This window comes from Erythrolamprus reginae, chromosome 10 (assembly GCF_031021105.1).
Source record: "Erythrolamprus reginae isolate rEryReg1 chromosome 10, rEryReg1.hap1, whole genome shotgun sequence".
Taxonomy (NCBI): Eukaryota; Metazoa; Chordata; class Lepidosauria; order Squamata; family Dipsadidae; genus Erythrolamprus; species Erythrolamprus reginae.
In genome coordinates this window covers 10,396,903-10,416,269 of record NC_091959.1, presented here as the reverse complement: position 1 = coordinate 10,416,269, position 19,367 = coordinate 10,396,903, and the positions used below count along the sequence as shown (strand labels likewise).

Genomic DNA, 19,367 nt, shown 5'->3' with positions numbered 1-19,367 from the left:
TTGAGGTTAGGGGAGGCCAGGCACCCTAACCCAAACCCAAACCCTTGATGTGAGTGACGTCATGTTGGCCACCTTTAAGCCACCCCCGGTCACATGATCATCAAGCCACTCCCACCAGGTCACATGGCTGGCAAGTCACACCCACAAAATAAGCCATGCCCACAGTGTGGTAGTAAAAGCGTTTGCAGCCCTTCATTAATTCAGACATGGCGCCCAGACATAATTTGCGTTGTGTATTGAGTTTATTTCAAAGTGAATGTAAGAACACTGAAAGGCATTCTCCCAACAGTTGACCAATGGGCTTTCAGGCACTGATTTACATAGAAGACTGACGGCAGAAAAAGACCTCATGATCCATCTAGTCTGCCCTTATACTATTTTCTGTATTTTATCTTAGGATGGATATATATTTATCCCAGGCATGTTTAAATTCAGTTATTATGGATTTACCATGTCTGCTGGAAGTTTGTTCCAAGGATCTACTACTCTTTCAGTAAAATAATATTTTCTCATGTTGCTTTTGATCTTTCCCCCAACTAACTTCAGATTGTGCCCCATTGTTCTTGTGTTCACTTTCCTATTAAAAACACCTTTAAACACCTTTAAAGCCCTTCATGGCATTGGACCAGAATATCTCTGAGACCGCCTCCTGCCGCACGAATCCCAGCGACCGATTAGGTCCCACAGAGTGGGCCTTCTCCGGGTCCCATCAACTAAACAATGTTGGTTGGCAGGCCCCAGGGGAAGAGCCTTCTCTGTGGCGGCACCGGCCCTCTGGAACCAACTCCCCCCGGAGATTAGAACTGCCCCTACTCTTCCTGCCTTCCGTAAACTCCTTAAAACCCACCTTTGCCGTCAGGCATGGGGGAACTGAAACATCTTCTCCTGGGCATGTTTAATTTATATATGGTATGCTTGTGTGTATGTCTGTTAGTATATGGGGTCTTTTTAAAATCTTTAATATTTTAAATTTGTCAGATTATTTATGATTTGTTTCCACGTGTTGTGAGCCACCCCGAGTCTTCGGAGAGGGGCGGCATACAAATCTAAGTAATAAATAAATAAAATAAATAAACTTCCCTCCTGGACCTTATTTAACCCTTTAACATATTTAAATGTTTCGATCCTGTCCCCCCTTTTCCTTCTGCCCTCCAGACTCTACAGATTGAGTTCATGAAGTCTTTCCTGATACCTTTTATGCTTAAGACCTTCCACCATTCTTGTAGCCCGTCTTTGGACCCGTTCAATTTAAGCTGTAATTGATGCAAGGTTAGGTTTTCTGGGAGTTGACGTCCACACAGCTTAAACTTCTCAAGGTTGAGAATCACTGTTCTAGATGAAAATCAAACCAACCATATTATAGTTTAATGCTTCGACCAAGGTGGGTGCTGGATATAGAAAGATATTGCCCATCATTGTTGCTTCCTAAGTCGACAGTTTGATTTCACAGAAGTTTGATTTACTTGGAGTTATATTGTGTTGTTTAAGTGTTCCCTTTATTTTTTTTTGAGCTGTATATTTTATGGCCTATAAATTTATTTACATTTGCACAAGCGTTGGCATAAGAATGATTGATATGTTAAAAGGCAAAATCTTTAAAAAACTAAACGCAAAAATGTTTCCAATATTGGCCGCTAGATGTCCCACTAACCATTGGTATTAAAAAAAAATACCAGCAAAAAATTATTGCTCTTTCGTTTTCAGTTCCAAGTTGATAAAAGTTCAATTCAGGTTGAATAATATCCCATCCTGAGCATGTTACAAGGCAAGCTGATCAACCCTGCCTTGCGTGCAATAAAGATTATTTATGGATGATTGAAATAGAGCATTCTTTATGTACACTAAGCTTTTGTAGGTATAATTGTTTTGTTATCTCTTTCCCTTTTTCTATTTTTCTTTGGGAAAGATAAGATGAGAAATAATGCATCGAGACAGCATGATAAACACATTTTCTGTTAGAATAGTATCTACACCTTCGTTTTTATTCTAGAAGTGGGAAAAAAATAAATGCACCATTTAAAAGAGAACAGAGATTAGAGACTTCATGTTGGCAGCTCTTGTACGCTACAAAGACATTCCTTGCGGATATATTTGCCCAATCTTTCGAGAAAATAATAGACTTATTATAAATAGTATTATTATCCTTGCTTTATGCCCTCGCCACTTGCTTCAAAGAAATACAATACTCTCCAAAGTGCATTAGTGGGTTAGGTAAAGAGGCTGAAAGGGGAATGAAGAGCTATATACCCAGGAGTCTATTTATGAACACTTACTTAAACATATTTTTTTCTATCTCACCCCCTCCTTTCCTGCATACTCTTAGCTTTACTAGATAAATGGTCAAAGCAATGGAAACTGCAGTTTAATGTTTCCAAATGTAAAATAATGCACTTGGGGAAAAGGAATCCTCAATCCGAGTATTGCATTGTCAGTTCTGTGTTAGCAAAAACTTCAGAAGAGAAGGATTTAGGGGTAGTGATTTCTGACAGTCTCAAAATGGGTGAGCAGTGTGGTCGGGCAGTAGGGAAAGCTAGTAGGATGCTTGGCTGCATAGCTAGAGGTATAACAAGCAGGAAGAGGGAGATTGTGATCCCCTTATATAGAGCGCTGGTGAGACCACAATTGGAGTACTGTGTTCAGTTCTGGAGACCTGACCTACAAAAAGATATTGACAAAATTGAACGGGTTACAAGAATGGTGGAAGGTCTTAAGCATAAAACGTATCAGGAAAAACTTCATGAACTCAATCTGTATAGTCTGGAGGACAGAAGGAAAAGGGGGGACATGGTCGAAACATTTAAATATGTTAAAGGGTTAAATAAGGTCCAGGAGGGAAGTGTTTTTAATAGGAAAGTGAACACAAGAACAAGGGGACACAATCTGAGGTTAGTTGGGGGAAAGATCAAAAGCAACATAAGAAAATATTATTTTACTGAAAGAGTAGTAGATCCTTGGAACAAACTTCCAGCAGACGTGGTTGGTAAATCCACAGTAAGATAAAATACAGGAAATAGTATAAGGGCAGACTAGATGGACCATGAGGTCTTTTTCTGCTGTCAGTCTTCTATTTTTCTATGTTTTTAAGAAGTCTTCTTCTAAACCAGTCAGTGGTTCTAGGCAGGTTTCTAAAGTAGAAAAAATATTTGGTTCTACCGGAGTAAAAATGTGCGCTTCTTTCTTGAAACGGATGTTTGACAACATACTTGAGGTTTCCCTTAGCTTCCTTCCAGTATTTCCCCAATGAAGACTTGCAAAAGATCTGTTGCTGGTTCCCTGGTAGTTCAGAAAATCCATGCATGACCCATATTTTCTCGAAATAAATTTATCGCATACAACCTTTTTAAATGAGGGAGACTTCCCTGCTCAGAGATATATTTTAGCGTTTGAAATGATCAACTAGAGCAATACTTTTTAATCCGGGCAAGAGAACAAATCATTTATTTATTTATTTTGTCCAATACACAATGCGGGTTTTAGTGGGTATATATCTATATACACATAGTAAAATACATGATGAAGGTTATAGAGGAGATACTCATAGTAAAATATATCTAAGAAAGAATAGAAAAGAAGATATAGTAATAGAACATATCAATGAAAGAATAGAAGAAGAGATACAGTGTTCCCTCGATTTTTGCGGGTTCGAACTTGGTGAATAGCCTATACCACGGTTTTTCAAAAAATATTAAGTAAAAAAATACTTTGCTCTTTTTTCCCTATACCACGTTTTTCCCCGCCTGATGATGTCATACATCATCACCAAACTAATAATTTTTGCAAATAAATAACACAAAAAATAATTATTGTTATTTAATAATTATTTCTATAAATATCAGGATCACTAAGTGTCTTATTCAATGGTGAGTACCAGTAAGAATGGTGAGTAAATGGTTGTTAAGGGAATGGGAAATGGTAATTTAGGAGTTTAAAGTGTTAAGGGATGGCTTGTGATACTGTCCATAGCCAAAAATGGTGTATTTACTTCCACATCTCTACTTCGTGTAAATTCGACTTTTGCGGGAGGTCTCGGAACGCATCCCCCGTGGAAATCTAGGGAACACTGTATAGGAATAGAAGAAAGGTATAGGAGATACAGGAGAGCAATAGGACAGGGGACGGAAGGCACTCTAGTGCACTTGTACTCGCCCCTTACTGACCTCTTAGGAATCTGGATAAGTCAACCGTAGATAATCTAAGGGTAAAGTGTTGGGGGTTTGGGGATGACACTGTGGAGTCCGGTAATGAGTTCCACGCTTCGACAACTCGGTTACTCGGTTATCTCTTAGGAAAGAGATATTTCTGTATTATGAATTTTCCTACCTATTTCTGATCTTATAGCAAAAACAACCCATCATCCTTTGCAAAGGCTGAAGTTCTCCTTGAAGTAGGATGGGTAGAGACATTTACACACCCACCCACACAAAATATTCTTATTTTTAAACCCTGCACAAATGCAAGAACCGTAGCTTCCTTCCTGAAAGCTCTCAGCTCATTTCCTTGCTTCAAGGTCAAGATGTTAAGCAACCCCTGAGTTTTACCATCCTGTAAAAGCCCAAGGCAGTTACAGCAACAACAATGTACCTTATATAGGCAAACTGAATTGCCCAATCTGCGTAAAAAGGCTGTTGAAAAAACGGGATGGAGAGATTTTTTTTTGCCCTGGGTGGACCAAGTATTTTGGACATTTATGAATGATGATGACTTGATAAACAGCTTTTGCTGGGTGTGGATGTTCCCATGTCAACAGTCATATAATAGCCGGGTTTCAGGAAGCAGGGAGAAGCGTGGGATTTTCAGAAATCTTAAAAAAAACCAACCCTTTGTATTCAAACGCTATGCAAAATGGTATCACTGGTGCAATTTCTTGCGGGTTGATGAGTAATTTCTCCTTTTGTTCCTTTTACAACTTGTTTGGAGGCTTGCTTTTTAGATTTACCTCCCTGGTATTTTGAAATTGGTCCCCACCCCACCATTAAGCTGGTTCTCTCCTCCATTCATTGCTTAAAACACAAATCGTTAAATCCCTGAGATGGGGATTATGAAACCAGAATTTTGTGATGGCGCGCCTTTCCCCCCCCTAAATACAAATTTTATTTGTCTCCAACATACAATAAAAATCAATACATAAGTACCATGCTTACAATAAAACATATATTAAAAAATTCTTTTTCTGTTAATCATTCAATGGAGGCAATTATCTTTCTTCCATTAAAAAATATTCTATAGAACTGATCAAATGAAAAAACCTCAAAATCCATCCATAACCCTGGGGGGGGGGAATTATTGACCCCCTCGGAGAGAGTCCGCAACTTGGGCATCCTCCTCGATCCACAGCTCACATTAGAGAACCATCTTTCAGCTGTGGCGAGTGGGACGTTTGCCCAGGTTTGCCTGGTGCACCAGTTGCGGCCCTATTTGGACCGGGACTCACTGCTCACAGTCACTCATGCCCATATCACCTCGAGATTCGACTACTGTAATGCTCTCTACATGGGGCTACCTTGGAAAAGTGTTCGGAAACTTCAGATCGTGCAGAATGCAGCTGCGAGAGAAATCATGGGCTTCCCTAGGTATGCCCATGTTACACCAACACTCTGCAGTCTGCATTGGTAACCGATCAATTTCCGGTCACAATACAAAGTGTTGATTATGACCTATAAAGCCCTTCATGGCATCTGACCAGAATATCTCCGGGACCGCCTTCTGCCGCACGAATCCCAGTGACCGATTAGGTCCCACAGAGTTGGCCTTCTCCGGGTCCCGTCAACTAAACAATGTCGTCTGGCGGGTCCCAGGGGAAGAGTCTTCTCTGTGGCGGCCCCGACTCTCTGGAACCAGCTCTCCCCGGACATTAGAACTGCCCCCACCCTCCTTGCCTTCCGTAAACGCCTTAAAACTCACCTCTGCCGTTAGGCATGGGGGAATTGAGGCATTCCCCCCTCTCCCTCGGGCCTATACAATTTATGTATGGTATGTCTGTGTGCATGTCTGGTTTAATACTCTAATGGTGTTTCTTTTAATTTTTTAAGTTTATTAGATTTGTTGTGAATTGTTTTATTATAGGTTGTGAGCCGCCCCGAGTCTACGGAGAGGGGCGGCATACAAATCTAATAAATAAATAAATAAATAAATAAATAGATAGATAGATGGATAGATAGATAGATAGATAGATAGATAGATAAATAAAATAATCTTTTTCCCACTTTACATTAAAAGATTACATTACATCAGTATAAACAATATCGAACTCTCTTTTATGGAAGTCTTAATTCAAACTTTCATTTCTTCCTTAAAGTAATGATGGCACACCTTGATAGCCGCTGAGAGCACCTGTCCTAGCAGTTCAGCAGCAAACTTTCTTAGTTGGTTAAATGGCCTTTTAGAGGCTATGGTTTGGCATTTTGCCCGTGGCTTGCTGGTCTTATCTGTTGGAGGAAGGAGCCTGCGATAAAATATATTTATCCTTCAGCGCTTTATTTGTTCTGATCATGTGACTCGGGAAGGAAGCGTGGGCGCTGGGCCCTCTCACAGAGCAAAGTAGTTAAATGTTTACTAATTGTTCCTTTGAATTCATGGCATAAAGAGAAAGGTTGAGGTGTGGATGGCTGGGTGTGCTTGATTGCACCTATTTAGATATGAGCTTATATTTGATGACACTGTTACTGGACCTTTGTGCATTTTTATTTATTTTTATTTTATTTGTTTAGTTTGTCAAACAGGTACAAGATAGCAAGTCTAAGTATAAACACGAACATGAACTCCTTTCCCATCTTAAACTCTAGTAAGTATCTTCCAAACATTATCTTATTGTTCCGAACTTAAAATATGGTGCAACCTCTTTTGCCCAGATAACCAGAGGTGGTTTTGCAGCAGGTTCTGACTGAACCTGAACCGGTAGTGGAAATGTTGAGTAGTTTTGAGAAACAGTAGTGGAAATGTTGAGTAGTTCAGAGAACTGATAGTGGAAATTTTGAGTAGTTCAGAGAACCAGTAGGGGAAATGTTTAGTAGTTCAGAGAACCAGTAGTGGAAATTTTGAGTAGCTCGGAGAACCCGTAGTGGAAATGTTGAGTAGTTCAGAGAACTGGTAGTAGAAATTTTGAGTAGTTCAGAGAACCGCTAGTGGAAATGTTGAGTAGTTCAGAGAACTGGTAGTGGAAATATTGAGTAGTTCAGAGAACTGGTAGTGGAAATATTGAGTAGTTCAGAGAACTGGTAGTGGAAATATTGAGTAGTTCAGAGAACTGGTAGTGGAAATTTTGAGTAGTTCAGAGAACTGGTAGTGGAAATTTTGAGTAGTTCAGAGAACTGGTAGTGGAAATATTGAGTAGTTCAGAGAACTGGTAGTAGAAATTTTGAGTAGTTCAGAGAACTGGTAGTGGAAATATTGAGTAGTTCAGAGAACTGGTAGTGGAAATTTTCAGTAGTTCAGAGAACTGGTAGTGGAAATATTGAGTAGTTCAGAGAACTGGTAGTGGAAATTTTGAGTAGTTCAGAGAACTGGTAGTGGAAATTTTGAGTAGTTCAGAGAACTAGTAGTGGAAATGTTGAGTAGTTCAGAGAACTGGTAGTGGAAATTTTGAGTAGTTCAGAGAACTGGTAGTGGAAATGTTGAGTAGTTCAGAGAACTGGTAGTGGAAATGTTGTGTAGTTCAGAGAACTGGTAGTGGAAATTTTGAGTAGTTCAGAGAACCAGTAGTGGAAATGTTGAGTAGTTCAGAGAACTGGTAGTGGAAATTTTCAGTAGTTCAGAGAACTGGTAGTGGAAATTTTCAGTAGTTCAGAGAACTGGTAGTGGAAATTTTGAGTAGTTCAGAGAACTGGTAGTGGAAATATTGAGTAGTTCAGAGAACTGGTAGTGGAAATTTTGAGTACTTCAGAGAACCGATTCTGACTGGCCCCACCCCCACCTATTCTCTGCCTCCTGAGTCCCAGCTGATTGGAAGGAAATGGAGATTTTGCAGTAATCTTCCCCTTCCATGTCCATCAAGCCACACCCACAGAACCAGTAGTAAAAAAAATGTGAAACCCAACACTACAGATAACAGTTCCTGTGTATCTCCATCAAGGTCACCTTCCTTACTCTTTACAGCTCCCAATCTTATTCCTATGGGATCCAGGATTGGCAAGTGGCTTTATCTTACACAATATGGTGCTAACTCAAACCAGCTTTTGATATCTATCTATCTATCTATCTATCTATCTATCTATCTATCTATCTATCTATCTATCTATCTATCTATCTATCTATCTATCTATCATCTCTCTCTCTCTCTCTCTCTCTCTCTCTCATCTATCTATCTATCTATCTATCTATCTATCTATCTATCTATCTATCTATCTATCTATCTATCTATCTATCTTTGTGAAAGAAGAAGGACTGTGAATTGCCTCACAGCTGCAAGCTAAGTATCACAGAACTGATAAGGGACTTGTACAAATTACCAGTTTGTTTGGAGACGAGTGCTCTTTGCTATACCAAAAGCGGGCTTGGTTTAAGTGAATTTTCATTATAAAGAACATTGTTTTGAATTTTCAAACCTGTGTGTGTCTGAAATTTGTACCTGTGAATTTTTGGGAGGAGTCTACCAGAGAGCCCCACAGAACAGCCGCTTAGTCTGAATACAAAGTCAATGATACATAAGACCACGAGAGACCATCTCAAGAACTTCCAAACTGTCAATAGACTTATCGGATGCACCATGCAATTCTCTATGCAGTTCAGCGTTTGTGTAAAGTGTGCAGAAAGATTGTGTTGTATTCTCCTGGGTGACTTCTATGCCTGATGCAGATGACAAAAGCTGTAGAGGAAGCCTCCCCTGGGATATAGATCAAACTGATAACAGCAAAGCAAGAGGGAGGTGATGTTAATTTAATGTGAAAGCCTTACTGGTCTTTCTCCAAGAGCTGATCCCTGCCAGAATCAATGAATTATTTTTATCTCTGTTGTTAGCACTCCCCAGCTTGACCTGGAGCAATGAATGGGAACCGAAGAGAACCCATCGTGTAGGAATGGCTCCCAGACCAGACAGAACTGTTATGTCAGGACTGAGCAGACACCTTACAAGGACGTGACAAAATAGCCAGGAGGAATGTCAAAAGGCCGGGAAGAAAAGATGTCGTGTTTAACGTAGGGAAGATAGATGCTTACATAGTTTTGGATTTCTGTAAACAACCTTTCTGCACATATATTAAAGGGTTAAATAAGGTCCAGGAGGGAAGTGTTTTTAATAGGAAAGTGAACACAAGAACAAGGGGACACAATCTGAAGTTAGTTGGGGGAAAGATCAAAAGCAACATGAGAAAATATTATTTTACTGAAAGAGTAGTAGATCCTTGGAACAAACTTCCAGCAGACGTGGTAGATAAATCCACAGTAACTGAATTTAAACATGCCTGGGATAAACATATATCCATCCTAAGATAAAATACAGAAAATAGTATAAGGGCAGACTAGATGGACCAGGAGGTCTTTTTCTGCTGTCAGACTTCTATGTTTCTAAATACAGTACTGTACCATATTTTTCAGAGTATAAGTCGCTCTGGACTATAAAACACACCTACCTTTTTTTGGGGGGGGGAGGAAAACAAGGGGGAAAAATTCTGCCTCCCAGCAATTTGCCTCCTTGCAGCAAACAGAAAACAGCCCATTTCAGCTTCAGCACAGCCTGATTAGCATAAGCAGCTAATTGTCAGTCGGATCAGCTTCCTGACAATCAGCTGTTTCAGGCTGCAAGGAATGCCAAAGTCAATTAGCGCCTCCGGGTGCCTCATTTCCAGCGGGTGGGCGACATTCGGTATATAAGACGCAATCAAATGTTCACCCTCTTTTGGGTGGGGAAGTGTGTCTTACACTCCGAAAAATATGGTAAATTATTTCTTATTATTATTATTATTATTATTATTATTATTATTATTATTATTATTATATATTAGATTTGTATGCCGCCCCTCTCCGAAGACTCGGGGCAGCTCACAACAACAATAAAAAACAGTATAGACAATGGAACAAATCTAATAATAAGAATTATATAAAAAACCCCAACTGTTAAAAAAACCATACAACACATACATACCAAACATAGAATATAAGAGAGCCTGGGGGAGATGTCTTACTTACCTATATCTGCCTGGCGATATAGGTGGGTCTTGAGTAACTTGCGAAAGACAAGGAGGGCGGGGGCTGTTCTAATCTCCGGGGGGAGTTGGTTCCAGAGGGCCGGGGCCGCCACAGAGAAGGCTCTTCCCCTGGGGCCGCCAAACGACATTGCTTGGTCGACGGGACCCGGAGAAGGCCAACTCTGTGGGACCTTATCGGCCGCTGGGATTCGTGCGGTAGAAGGCGGTTCCGGAGGTATTCTGGTCCAATGCCATGAAGGGCTTTAAAGGTCATTACCAACACTTTGAATTGTGACCGGAAACTGATCGGCAGCCAATGCAGGCCACGGAGTGTTGTAGAAACGTGGGCGAATCTTGGAAGCCCCACGATAGCTCTCGCGGCCGCATTCTGCACGATCTGAAGTTTCTGAACACTTTTCAAAGGTAGCCCCATGTAGAGAGCGTTGCAGTAATCGAACCACGGGGTGATGAGGGCATGAGCGACTGTGAGCAATGACTCCCTGTCCAAATAGGGCCACAACTGATGCACCAGGCGAACCTGGTCTGTGTAATAGTATATGTGGCAATGACACAATGCAAAAGGACATGTCTATTTGACTTGAAATGAGCATGGTCACCAGCAGGAAAGAAAGAGCTAATCTAAAAATAGAGACCTTTTTGTGGTCTGTCTAATACTTGGACTCATCACATAGAAACATAGAAGTCTGACGGCAGAAAAAGACCTCATGGTCCATCTAGTCTGCCCTTATACTATTTTCTGTATTTTATCTTAGGATGGATATATGTTTATCCCAGGCATGTATAAATTCAGTTATTGTGGATTTATCTACCACGTCTGCTGGAAGTTTGTTCCAAGGATCTACTACTCTTTCAGTAAAATAATATTTTCTCATGTTGCTTTTGATCTTTCCCTCAACTAACTTCAGATTGTGTCTCCTTGTTCTTGTGTTCACTTTCCTATTAAAAACACTTCCCTCCTGGACCTTATTTAACCCTTTAACATATTTAAATGTTTCGATCATGTCCCCCCTTTTCCTTCTGTCCTCCAGACCAGGGGTCCCCAAACTTTTTACACAAGGGGCCAGTTCACTGTCCCTCAGACTGTTGGAGGGCCGGACTATAAAAAAACCCCTATGAACAAATCCCTATGCACACTGCACATCTTATTTAAAGTAAAAAACAAAATGGGAACAAATACAATATTTAAAATAAAGAAGTAATTAATTAAATAATTAAGTAATAAAGTAATTTAAACTTAAATCAACAAACTCCCTCCATTTCTCCTTCCTTCCCTCCCTCCATCCTTCCTCTCCATTTCTCTCTTCCCTCTTTCTTTTCTTCCTTCTCTCTCATTTGTTTCATTTTCTTCTCCCTCATTTTCTCTCCATCATCTTCTCATTTTTCTCTTTTTTTCTCTCTCTTTCTTTCCATCTATCCCCATCTTTCTCTCTTCCTCTCTATCTCTCCCTCTTTTTCTTTCTCTGTCCCTCTCTCTCTTTCTCTCACTCATTCTCTTTCTCTCTCCCTCTTTGTATCTCTCACTCTTTCTCTCTCCCCCACCCCTCTCTCTCCCTCCTATCATCCCTGCCCCTTGCCTCTGTACTGCCTCCTCGCTCAGCAGCAGACTACGGTGAGTTGACAGGAGATTCGGGAGCTTATTATATCTATTGATAAAATCTCATGGGCTGCCGCGGGCCTGATAAATTGCCTCAGCGGGCCGCATCCGGCCCCCGGGCCGTAGTTTGGGGACCACTGCTCCAGACTATACAGATTGAGTTCATGAAGTCTTTCCTGATACGTTTTATGCTTAAGACCTTCCACCATTCTTGTAGCCCGTCTTTGGACCCGTTCAATTTTGTCAATATCTTTTTGTAGGTGAGGTCTCCAGAACTGAACACAGTATTCCATCACATCAGCTGGTCATGAATTCCAGAAAGAATTCACCAAGAATTGACAAAGAATAAGACAGATCTTGGTTGGTTACTTCCAGATCATTTTAACTGGAGAGGGCAAAAATCTAAAGATTTCTTTCATATTTCTTCTCACTGACCTGTGATCTCAAAGGAATAAAACTGAGAAGGTTGAGGCCATAATGAAAAAGAGAACTGGAGTGGATGATACAATGGACACCAGTAAAAGGTGAAAGATTTATACGATCTGAAGAGAAACCAGAGTCCTTCCTTGAAGCTTTTCCACCACCTTAAATAGCTAGTCAAACGGTGGACATTATTGCCTCAAAATTAATCAGTTTTAGTATTTATTTATTTATTATTTATTTATTTATTGGATTTGTATGCCGCCCCTCTCCGTGGATTCGGGGTGGCTAACAACAGTGACAAAAAACAGAATGTAAAAATCCAATACTACAACAGCTAAAAACCCTTGTTATAAAACCAATCATACATACAAACATACCATGCATAAATTGTAGAAGCCTAGGGGGAAAGATTATCGTAATTCCCCCATGCCTGACTGCAGAGGTGGGTTTTGAGGAGCTTACGAAAGGCAAGGAGGGAGGGGGCTATTCTGATTTCTGGGGGGAGTTGGTTCCAGAGGGTCGGGGCCGCCACAGAGAAGGCTCTTCCCCTGGGCCCAGCCAACCAACATTGTTTAGTTGACGGGACCCGGAGAAGGCCCACTCTGTGGGACCTAACTGGTCGCTGGGATTCGTGCGGCAGAAGGTGGTCCCTGAGATAATCTGGCCCGGTGCCATGAAGGGCTTTATAGGTCATAACCAACACTTTGAATTGTGACTGGAAACTGATCGGCAACCAATGCAGACTGCGGAGTGTTGGTGTGACATGGGCATATTTAGGGAAGCCCATGTTTGTTCTCGCAGCTTCATTCTGCACGATCTGAAGTTTCCGAACACTTTTCAAAGGTAGCCCCATGTAGAGAGTGGTAAGAGCCAAGTCTTATCACCTTTCATACTTGCATAGTAATGTCACACAAGGCAGATTTACATCAGTCACAACACCTGATTTGTCTTTCCCCCTGCTTTATGCTTCTAAAGACTTATAAGTGTGAAAACTGCCCTGCCACACCTGCCCAAAATGAGCATCTTCAAGAACCTCCCTCAATCCAGGATTCGATGGTATTGAAATTTTGAGTCAAATACTCTTCTGGGGCCCTTCTTCTTGTCATCAAATCAATCAGGTTTGTCTACGAGTGGACAATTAACTGGAACACCTTTAAGACCTGATTGCTGATATCTTCAATGTTTGGGCCCAACCCACAGAGCCGCCCAGAGATATGAAAACTAGTGTAATGTTGAACATGGATAAGACGGAGTGGCTGTGGGTTCTGCCTCCCAAGGACAATTCCATCTGTCCGGCCATAACCCTGGGGGGGGGGAATTATTGACCCCCTCAGAGAGGGTCCGCAACTTGGGCGTCCTCCTCGATCCACAGCTCACATTAGAGAAACATCTTTCAGCTCTGGCGAGGGGGGCGTTTGCCCAGGTTCGCCTGGTGCACCAGTTGCGGCCCTATCTGGACAGGGACTTACTGCTCACAGTCACTCATGCCCTCATCACCTCGAGGTTCGATTACTGCAACGCTCTCTACATGGGGCTACCTTTGAAAAGTGTTCAGAAACTTCAGATCGTGCAGAATGCAGCTGTGAGAGCAATCATGGGCTTTCCAAATATGCCCATGTTACACCAACACTCCGCAGTCTGCATTGGTTGCCGATCAGTTTCCGGTCACAATTCAAAGTGTTGGTTATGACTTATAAAGCCCTTCATGGCATCGGACCAGAATATCTCCGGGACCGCCTTCTGCCGCACGAATCCCAGCGACCGGTTAGGTCCCACAGAATTGGCCTTCTCTGGGTCCTGTCAACTAAACAATGTCATTTGGCGGGACCCAGGAGAAGAGCCTTCTCTGTGGCGGCCCCGACCCTCTGGAACCAGCTCCCCCCAGATATCAGAGTTGCCCCCACCCTCCTTGCCTTTCGCAAGCTCCTTAAACCCCACCTCTGTCGTCAGGCATGGGGGAGTTGAAATTTTTCCCTTCCCCCTAGGCTTATAGAATTTATACATGGTGTGCTTGTTTGTATGATTGCTCTCTTAAATTGGGGTTTTTTAGATTATTTTTTTAATATTAGATTTATTACATTGTCTTCTTTATTGTTGTTAGCTGCCCCGAGTCTTCGGAGAGGGGCGGCATACAACTCAAATAAATAAGTAAGTAAGTAAGTAAGTAAGTAAGTAAGTAAGTAAGTAAGTAAGTAAGTAAGTAAGTAAGTAAGTAAGTAAGTAAGTAAAAATTAAAATAAATTAAAATAAATTAAAATAAATTAAAATTAAATTAAATTAAATAAATAAAATTAAATAATAAAATTAAATAAATAAAATAATAAAATAAAATAAAATAAAATAATTAATTAACTGGAACACCTTTAAGACCTGATTGCTGATATCTTCAATATTTGGGCCCAACCCACAGAGCTGCCCAGAGATATGAAAACTAGTGTAATGTTGAACATTGTAGGTTGTGCATCGTGGTATCCAGGCAACCAAATTTCAAGGAAATAGAAACATCAGAGAGGGTGGTGTTTACTCATTGTTAAACATTTTCTTATGGTTGCTTCCTCCTATTCCTCTGCAGCACGTACGCAAATGAGTCAACTATGTGACAGACACATCACTCCTTTCATCACCCAAAGAAGGAAATGAAACCTTTAGTTTCTTGCTACCTTTTCAAACCTAAACAACAGAAGAGACCTATACTGTACAACACCCAAAAATATCAGCGGTATCAGATCCCAAAGCAAGAATGGGTGTAAAACTCTTCAGGAGGGAAATAAAACTTGGTCTATATATTGCTGAATTTTTTGGATTATAAGATCCACCGGAATATAAGACGCAGCTTAGTTTTGGGGGAGGAAAATAAGAAAAAAACAATTCTGCCTTCCAGCAGCTTGGTAAAGGTATATTAGTCTTGCAGAGCTCCATTTGAGAGGAGGTTTTTTTCCAGCCTTGCAAAACTTCATTTGAGAGATTGTTTTCAGCCTTGCAAAACTCTGTTTCAGATGCTGCTTTTTCAGCTTTGCAAAGGTCCGATTGAGAGACTGTTTCAGCCTCCAAAAGCTCTATTCCAGAGGCTTGGCATCTTGATGTATAAGACATACGCAGATTTTCACCCTCTTTTAGGAGGGAAAAGGGTGCATCTTATACTTATAATCTTATATTCCAAAAACATACAGGTCCTTGCTCTTATCTTATCTCTTTTTGCAGCTCATGAGGCTGCAAAAAGAGACAGCAAGTGATGCCTCTCAATAACCTGATCCTATGCAGCTTTATTTTATTTATTTATTTATTACTTAGATTTGTATGCCGCCCCTCTCCGAAGACTCGGGGCGGCTCACAACATGTAAAAAAACAAATCATAAGCAATCAGGCAAATTTAAAATATTTAAATATTTAAAAAACCCCATATGCTAACAGTCACACACACAGACATACCATGCATAAATTAAACGTGCCCAGGGGGAGATGTTTCAGTTCCCCCATGCCTGACGGCAAAGGTGGGTTTTAAGGAGTTTACGGAAGGCAGGAAGAGTAGGGGCAGTTCTAATCTCCGGGGGGAGTTGGTTCCAGAGGGCCGGGGCCGCCACAGAGAAGGCTCTTCCCCTGGGGCCCGCCAACCGACATTGTTTAGTTGACGGGACCTGGAGAAGGCCCACTCTGTGGGACCTAATCGGTCGCTGGGATTCGTGCGGCAGGAGGCGGTCTCGGAGATATTCTGGTCCGATGCCATGAAGGGCTTTAAAGGTCATAACCAACACTTTGAATTGTGACCGGAAATTGATCGGCAACCAATGCAGACTGCGGAGTGATGGTGAAACATGGGCATACCTAGGTAGGCCCATGACTGCTCTCGCAGCTGCATTTTGCACGATCTGAAGTTTCCGAACACTTTTCAAAGGTAGCCCCATGTAGAGAGCATTACAGTAGTCGAACCTCGAGGTGATGAGGGCATGAGTGACTGTGAGCAATGAGTCCCGGTCCAGATAGGGCCGCAACTGGTGCACCAGGCGAACCTGGGCAAACGCCCCCCTCGCCACAGCTGAAAGATGTTGTTCTAATGTGAGCTGTGGATCGAGGAGGACGCCCAAGTTGCGGACCCTCTCTGAGGGGGTCAATAATTCCCCCCCCAGGGTGATGGACGGACAGATGGGATTGTCCTTGGGAGGCAGAACCCACAGCCACTCCGTCTTATCCGGGTTGAGCTTGAGTCTGTTGACACCCATCCAGGCCCCAACAGCCTCCAGGCACCGGCACATCACTTCCACCGCTTCGTTGACTGGGCATGGGGTGGAGATGTAAAGCTGGGTATCATCCGCATATTGATGATACCTCACCCCATGTCCTTGGATGATCTCGCCCAGCGGTTTCATGTAGCTGTTGAATAGCAGGGGGGAGAGGACCGACCCCTGAGGCACCCCACAAGGGAGAAACCTAGGAGTCGACCTCTGGCCCCCCACTAACACCGACTGCGACCGGCCAGAGAGGTAGGAGGAGAACCACTGAAGGACAGTGCCTCCCACTCCCAACCCCTCCAGCCGGTGCAGAAGGATACCATGGTCGATGGTATCGAAAGCCGCTGAGAGGTCAAGGAGCACCAGGACAGAGGATAAACCCCTGTCCCGGGCCCGCCAGAGATCATCCATCAACGCGACCAAAGCGGTTTCCGTGCTGTAACCGGCCCTGAAACCCGACTGCTGGGGACCTAGATAATCGGCTTCTTCCAAGGACCGCTGGAGCTGGAGTGCCACCACCTTCTCGACAACCTTCCCCATAAAGGGAAGGTTGGAGACTGGACGATAGTTGTTAAGTACGGCTGGGTCCAGGGAGGGCTTCTTGAGGAGGGGGCGCACAAGCGCTTCTTTATAGAGTGATGGAAAAACTCCCCTCCCCAAGGAAGCGTTGGTAATCTCCTGGGCCCAGCTCCGTGTCACCTCCCTGCTGGCCGAAACCAACATGCACTCTTTGAATTAGGGAATAAGTATCCTGTTAAATTTGAGTTTTCTCATGTTGATGCGCAAAATTGATTTGCTTACCTCTGTTTCCTCCTTTCAGCTGTAGACAAATGTCAGCTAAGCTGCAAGCGTGAGCTTGCCCAAATTTAGTGCCACTTGTCAAAAACCATCCACCCGAAAGTAGTTTGTGAAATTGTAAGCCGATGTCGTGCAAAGGAAACTGTTTTAGAAATCTGGAAAATTGTGACAAAAAACCGTCACGGACCGTGTCTTTTTATGGAATTCACAAAGTCGGCTGGCGAAAGTTTTGAAGACTCTTTTAAATGACCAAACAATGAGGAAAAGTCAAATCTTACCATAGGAATGATTTAAAAGTCAAGCTTGTGCAGAGGAAAAGGTAGAAATATAAAGCTGGATGTTCTGTCCAGGAATAAACTATTTGCCTGCTATTTCTGATAACGTTCAGTAAAAAAGTAGGATATGATTTCTGGTTTGCTTATAGATAAAAGATTATGGGGTGAAGAGGTGTTTTACTTTAAAAGAGGGTGAAAAGTTAGTATATGTCTTTTAAATTTTGATTGGGAATCGTCCAGAGTTGTTTGAATGACAAACAAAAACATATAAATGTTTTAAACAAACAAAAAATAAACAGTATTTTAGCTTATGTCCACTATAATAAAAGTTGGAAACTTTTATTATTGTATTTACTGTCTCTTTCTTTTCTCTTCTTCTTTTCTTTTTCTTTCTCTTTCTTCTATACTTTTTCCTTTTTAAAGTTTAATTTGCATTCATTTTTACCATATTTATTTAAAATGTCAATAAAACTATTTAATAAAAGAGAAATCTATAAGGGTAGTGGTTATCTGCAGTCTGTCAAGTCGTTATTTCACTTAATAATAATTACCGGTAAGTAAAAACAAATGTTGCATCTTCTCTCTTCTCCTCTTTCTTTCTCAACACCATTCTTTTTTTCAAATAACATTTGTTTTAAAAAGATTTTATAAGCCCGTAGCCTTTGGATTTTCAGAAGCACAATTTATAATTTAAAGAAAATACAGTATTTCTTGATAAGAGAGGCTTTGCTTTCCCCACCTAACTTTTCCTAGAAATCTTATCCCTGTAAAATCAGGAATGTCTACGGTAAGTGGGTGGGTCAACTATGTCAGATGATAGTTGTGACCAAAGGGGACACAAGTGTAGAAAATTAGCCTGAATGTGGATTAAACACCAAAGTGAGTGATCAGTACAAAAGAAGCATCTTGATGTAGTTTAGTGATGAAAAGAAAATGAATGAAGATAGATACATACATACAAATACATACCGAAAGAGTAAGATGAAGGGGAAAACCAAGAACGTCAGAGGTGGCTAAACATATTATGGCTTATTGATAAATGAGCAAACCATTTTAGGATGTTGGATGAACAGAATGATACAAAGCGAAGTACCCTATTTTCCCCAAAATAACGCTCTCTACATGGGGCTACCTTTGAAAAGTGTTCGGAAACTTCAGATCGTGCAGAATGCGGCTGCAAGAGCCATCGTGGGGCTTCCTAGATTCGCCCACGTTTCTGCAACACTCCGCGGCCTGCACTGGCTGCCGATTGGTTTCCGGTCACAATTCAAAGTGTTGGTAATAATCTTTAAAGCCCTATATGGCATTGGGCCAGAATACATCCGGAACCGCCTTCTACCGCACGAATCCCAGCGGCCGATAAGGTCCCACAGAGTTGGCCTTCTCCAGGTCCCATCAACCAAACAATGTCGTTTGGCGGGCCCCAGGGGAAGAGCCTTCTCTGTGGCGGCCCCAGCCCTCTGGAACCAACTCCCCCCAGAGATTAGAACGGCCCCCACCCTCCTTGTCTTTCGCAAATTACTTAAGACCCACCTTTGTCGCCAGGCATGGGGGAGTTAAGTTATCCTTTCCCCCTAGACTGTTACAAGTTATGCATGGTATGTTTGTGTGTATGTTTGGTTTTTATAATAAGGGTTTTTTAGTTGTTTTTATTAATTGGATTGTTCATGTTGTTTTACCACTGTTGTTAGCCGCCCCGAGTCTGCGGAGAGGGGCGGCATACAAATCCAATAAATAATAATAATAATAATAATAATAATAATAATAATAATAATAAGATAATCGCCTGATAATAAGCCCAATTGAGCTTTTGAGTACATGGCAATAAAGCCAAGGGTTCAAAAAAAAATAAGACAGGGTCTTATTTTCGGGGAAACACGGTAGTGGGCAACCTAGACCGAGTTTGCGGAGA

At 41.8% G+C, this 19,367-nt stretch overlaps 1 long non-coding RNA gene across 1 annotated transcript; it reads left to right on the top strand.

The window, feature by feature from the left end:
• Positions 1–6,724: 6,724 nt before the first annotated feature.
• On the top strand, positions 6,725–14,747 carry LOC139172960 (uncharacterized). Its single transcript, XR_011559960.1, has 3 exons — positions 6,725–6,781; positions 11,994–12,257; positions 14,729–14,747. It is a non-coding gene; the product is annotated as an uncharacterized lncRNA (long non-coding RNA).
• Positions 14,748–19,367: the final 4,620 nt, after the last annotated feature.